The sequence below is a fragment of the Chiloscyllium punctatum genome, chromosome 18, assembly GCF_047496795.1.
Source record: "Chiloscyllium punctatum isolate Juve2018m chromosome 18, sChiPun1.3, whole genome shotgun sequence".
In the NCBI taxonomy this organism is placed as follows: Eukaryota; Metazoa; Chordata; class Chondrichthyes; order Orectolobiformes; family Hemiscylliidae; genus Chiloscyllium; species Chiloscyllium punctatum.
Window position 1 is genome coordinate 74,994,524 of NC_092756.1, and position 5,974 is coordinate 75,000,497.

Here is a 5,974-nt window from a genome sequence, read left to right on the forward strand (position 1 = left end):
GACCATGTACTCACTTTCTTTGTCTGATTTTCTTCCTTTTAAAAGTGCCGTTGTTTTGAGGTTTTTTTCTCCAAAGTTGCAGAATAAAACAGTAATTGCTGCTCCTGGAATTTGAGGAAATCACCCCCAACACCTAAAATGCCTCAAAAAAGGGGCAGCTCTTACAGTCACAACTTTTTCCCGTCCTCCATCTTGGACTACCCAGAATCCTTTGGAAATACCAATGCACTTTATTCATTAAGAACCTCACCCACTTCCTCCGGCTCCATGTGTAAATTCCCTCCTTTGCTCTGAGAAGACATACCCTTTCCCTGGCGACCTGTTGCTTATTATCCCTCTGTAAAATGCCTTGGAGGTTCCTTAATCCTGTTTTCCATAAACATCGCATGGTCCCTTCAAATTCTCTATTTCCGAGTTTGAGTTCATTCCTGTTATCTCCAGGGCTCTGTCTGTCTTCAGTTTCTTGAACCTTACTTATACCTTCTCCCTCTTTCTGCCTAAGACTTAACATCATAACACGTCTGAACAGGTCAACGAAATATATTGACAGGAACCATCGACAGCATCAACCTGCATTTATTGAGTTATCTTTCAAAACCAATTCAGTGCAATTGAAATACTGTGTGGTATCACTCACTGTAATAAACACTCTCCTTGAATAAGCTGAAGAGAAAGTAATGGCAAATTATAAAATTACCAAAATAATGCATGACAATGGTTCTTAAATATATGTTTATAAATTACTCTACAGATACTGAAAGAAATTAAATAAGGAGGAACAAATATCATGGACAATTAACCATACATTTCGCAATATTTCACTTTCACTGTAGAATTGTAGTTTTAAGATCAAACTTGTTCTGAAGTTGATCAGATCTCACCCCATCTAATACTGATCTTTTATACCTTTCTCCCCAAACTTGAGGTGAGAATTCATATGTTTCAGAGGATTGCCTTATTTGATGAGCTGTTCCTTGATATATAATAAGTATAATCCCACAGACATTGTCATGATTGCACCTTGTCTAAAGTCTGAATCAAATCATTCAATAGCAGACAATTCCCAAGAGGTTAATGATCAAAAGTCCCATTCAATGTTTTCAAGTCTCCACTATTCTTACGTAAAAAAATTATACAAAAGATAAATCCCACAAATGCTGGAAATCTGCAATAAAATCAGGAAATATTGACATGCAGCTCAGGTAGCACCTTTGTCCATCCCAGTCTAACACCGGCTCCTCCAAAACATTTAAAAGGCATCTGGATGGGGGTATATGAACAGGGTGGGTTTAGAGGGATATGGGCCAAATGCTGGCAAGTCGGACTAGATTAATTCAGGATATCAGGTCGGCATAGACGAGTTGGACCAAAGGGTCTGTTTCTGTGCTGTATAACTCTAAGACTCTGTAACATTTAAAAGGCACCTGGATGGGGACATGAATAAGAAGGCTTCAGAGGGATATGGACCAAATGCTGGTTTGTGGGACTAGATAACTTTCCGATATCTGGTTGGCATGGACGAGTTGGAGCGAAGGATCTGTACAACTCTGTGACTCTGTAAGTGTAAGCTTTCATGGGAGATTTTGACTTTTGTTACAGAGCCTTTTTAAATGACTGGGACATTTTAATTTGTGCTTATTTGGTTTAATTGGTTTCTTTTAATTTGTTTTCAGAGTCGTGTAAGGAGACTTCTGAAAAGTAGGCTGTCAGTAGGTTAGAAGATGGAATAGGTTATGCTGCATTCTGCAATTACAGCGATGATGATGTGCCAAGTGTAATACTTCAACTGGCTTGGCATTGATTTATTGGTTAATGCTCTTAGCATCTTCAGTTGAGAGTGAAAGCATATATCTTGGGAGGATATTTAATTGCTCTAAAGATACCACGTATCTGAAAGTTCCCTGCAGTTAATAGATCAATGGGACAGGAATTACCTATTATATCACAAAGTAAGTCTGTTTCTCTCTGCTGAACTTCTACTCAGCTAAAGATTGACTCTGCCTGTTGTGTGACATGGCTTTTAATTTCCACTGATCAACCAGATGAACATTCGTAACACAATGTAATTAAACTCAACTTTCCTTCAGTATTCTTGTTGGTGATGCAGACAAAGGGGGACAAAATTTGGTTTGCGGTTCAACTTGATTTTATTAACAAAATATTAAAACAGATTGTCAGCATTTCCCAAATTCCCACAATCTTTACTCTCTCTCCAGCTCTATCCATCTGAGAAAGGATATTTACTGGAACAATCCATGTTGGGCCATTGGAATCATTTCAACTCCCCCTCCCACTCTGCCGAGGACATGGAGGTCCTGGGCCTCCTTCACTGCCGCTCCCTCACCACCAGACGCCTGGAAGAAGAACGCCTCATCTTCCGCCTTGGAACACTTCAACCCCAGGGCATCAATGTGGACTTCAACAGATTCCTCATTTCCCCTTCCCCCACCTCACCCTAGTTCCAAACTTCCAGCTCAGCACTGTCCCCATGACTTGTCCGGACTTTTCCTACCTGCCTATCTCCTTTTCCACCTATCCACTCCACCCTCTCCTCCCTGACCTATCACCTTCATCCCCTCCCCCACTCACCCATTGTACTCGATGCGACTCTCTCCCCACCCCCACTCTCCTCTAGCTGATCACTCCACGCTTCAGGCTCACTGCCTTTATTCCTGATGAAGGGCTTTTGCCCGAAACGTCGATTTCGAAGCTCCTTGGATGCAACCTGAACTGCTGTGCTCTTCCAGCACCACTAATCCAGAAATTGGAATCTCCTTCCTGTCCCGATATAGGGCTGGTTCTCTTCCACAAAGGGGGGGGTCTCGCAATTTCGGGCAGATCTTTCTACTGAGGCAGGAAACGATTTCTCTTCATTCTGAGGCACCAAGAGGGTCTGAGAAATGAAGGGACAATGTCATAACTGGTCAGAAAGGCCTTAGACAGTGTTCTTTAACTGTTACACCTTGACAGTAGCTGCTCCATACTTTGAGGTCAACACTTTCCACAGGGAGTCCAAGGTGGAAGGGCTAGGGGCCTAATGGATAAGGCATTGGCTTCCTTCAGCTGGTAATTGTTGGTTCAAGTCCCATCTGGGGGGCTTGGGTTTTAAGCCTGGGCTTTGTTGCTGATTTTCATTCCATGTCAACTTCATCTCAATCCATGCTGACTGAATTTTTCACGCTGATTGATGATGTCACTTCCACCCCTTCATGGCCACTCCCACAACCACTTCCAACCTTCACAATTCCTCATGCATCACACGTGACATCACTTCCGCCCTTCACATCATCGCTGATGCCACATGCTCAGTGACTTCCCCCACCCCGACTGACCTGGTCACCACCACTTCCACCACTCCCCTGCATTCTGCTGACGTGCCCCCCCACAGAACCCACTGTCACTATCCCCACCCCCCAGAACCCCGAGGGGAACACTACCCCTGCTCATGACTCCACCCCCATTCGCCCCACCATCACACCCACTCCAGTTACAGGTTCCGCCCTGGACAGGACTGCTCCGAGTGCTGTCTCACAGGAGTCGAGTGTTGGTCATAAACCAGCTGGTGCCTGCCATGCTGTGGTACCGGCTGGTCACTTTGGTCCCTCCTCCTGGTTTTGTCGATGACATCCAGAGAATGTTGGTTCACTTCTTCTGGGACAAAAAGATGCACTGGGTCACTGCGCAGGTCCTGAGTCTCCATATTGAGGAGGGCGGTCAGTCGCTGATGTGCGTTCACACCCAGGTAACGACGTTCCACCTTCAGACCTTGCAGCGATACCTTTACATTGAGCCTCCCCCTGGGCGGGGTGCCCTGGCGACGTATTTTTTCCACCAGGTGCGTAACCTCAACTACGACACTCAGATCCTGTTCAGGGACCGTGATGGTTTGGAGGTCACTCTCAGGACACTGCCTGTCTTTTACCAGGACCTGCTCACGGTCTGGAACATGGTCGAATCGCGTCACGCCTACCCTCCGGCAGGAGTAGCGACTGTCGTCAGGGAGACGTTGCTCAGGAATCCGCACCTCCGTACTCGTGGGTTCGAGTGACTGTCGGAGGGGAGGGCCGTGACTGTGAGGGTGACCAGGGTCGGGGACGTGCTGGATGGTGGGGGCCTGGGCTGGACGCTGCCGCAGGATATAGCGAGCAGGGCAGCGGGAGACGTCCGGTACGTGGCCACCGCCATCCGACACCTTAAAACGACGGTGCTCAGACCCCACGTAGTGCCCCAGTTGGAGGATGCTCAGGTGTGCGGTGGGATCCCGTCTGCACTCACTCCTGCCCGGACGGAATTTCACATTGGCCCCAGGGTCCTGTACTTCCTGCGGGAGCCTGTGCCCCACAACCTGAGCTGTCTCTGGAGTTTTAGTTTTGTCCCTTTCAGGGGTGTATCACACAGGGCCCTGTACAGACTGCTGCTGCACACCCTCATCCACCTCCCGGACACACCCTGGCGTGCCCATTTACCACCGGGCGGTGGGGACCATCCCCAGTGAAGGGCTCTCTACATGGGAGTCCTCCCCCTTTCTCACGGGGATCTGGGGTGGAGGGTATTGCACGTGGCAGTCCGCAGATTGCGGTGGTTCACGGACTCCCAGCCCAACTGCTTCTTCTGTGGTGCTGTGGAGTCCATGGAACAGGACGCTTGCACTCCCTTTTTAGCTTTCTGGGAAACCTTCTCCTCCGTTTCTGTTGGACTTCAGCCCCACACTCCCCATCATTGGGCACCCAGTGCCGAGGGGGGAGGGTTGGTCAGAGGATCTCCTCGTGGGTCTGCTCCTGGGCCTGGCCAAACTGGTTGTTAGGGCCGATTGCCTGACCCTCTTCCATGGTTACGTTCGAGCCCGGGTGTCCCTGGAGAAGGAGCACGCAGTGTCTACCAACATCCTTGAGCTGTTCAGAGAGTGCCCTCCCCCTCACTGTTTGGTCACACAGCATTGCCCTTTGATGCTTGTCACTGGCCACTCGGCTGTTTCCTTTCTTCCTGGTGATGGGAATTGAAGAAAGATTTGTCCATCTGTTGTCTTTCACTGTGTCTCACACCTGCACACACACAACATGGGTGCTGGGGAAAATATAAGCACTACCACAGTTAGGCAGCAGTGCGGGGGTAAAGAGAAAAACATTTCTAACCAGGAGATTTAGAATCCCCTCAGTCCAGGGCACTAACTCTGTGCTGGCTGAGCCACAGACAGTGTGTTCTTGCAAAACAAAACTTAAAAGCTGTCATTTTAGCATCGCACATATGGCCCCAGTGGCCTAATGGATAAGGCACTGGCCTCCTAAGCCAGGGATTGTGGGTTCAAGTCCCATCTGGGGTGTCTGACATTTTAACCCTTGTCTTCATGGCTGATCTTTGTCTGAGGTCAAGTCAATTTTTCATGTCATCTGGATAAGTCCCCAGGTCTGAATTGGGTTGGTGGTACCTTGTGTCAGAAAAATACAGAATGTTGAGGATATGCAGGATAGTGGGGTAAACCGTCAGAAAGAGACAGCACAGTCACAATGGCTGAAAACCTGCTGAGATTCTCCTGAGGATGTCATGGCAGCTCAGTGGCTAGCACTGCTGCCTCACAGCATCAGGGACCTGGCTTTGATTCCTCCCTTGGGTGTCTGTTTGTGTAGAGTTTGCACATTCTCTCCATGGGGTACTCCGGGTGCTTTGGTTTCCTCCCACAGCCCAAAGATGTGCAGGTTCGGTGGATTGGTTTTGGGGAATGCAGGGTGAGAGGATAGGGGTTGGGCCTGGATGGGATGCTCTTCAGAGGGTCAGTGTGGACGTGATGGTCTGAATGGCCTCCTCCCACCCCACTCTAGGGCTTCTCTGAACAAGGTTGGAGCAGATGGTCAGAGCTCCACTGCAAGGCCCAGTCAAGGCTTCGCAAAGGGACTGGCATCCAGGTGTGTGTTCCTACCCTACTTTTCTCTGATCTTCCAGAACCTTCTGTGGCTTTGGCCAGTACAATAATCAGCAG

At 48.5% G+C, this 5,974-nt stretch overlaps 1 non-coding gene across 1 annotated transcript; it reads left to right on the plus strand.

Moving 5' to 3' along the window:
• Window positions 1-5,247: 5,247 nt before the first annotated feature.
• On the plus strand, window positions 5,248-5,320 carry trnar-ccu (transfer RNA arginine (anticodon CCU)). The gene has a single exon. It is a non-coding gene; the product is annotated as a tRNA-Arg (tRNA).
• The last annotated feature ends 654 nt before the right edge of the window (window positions 5,321-5,974 follow it).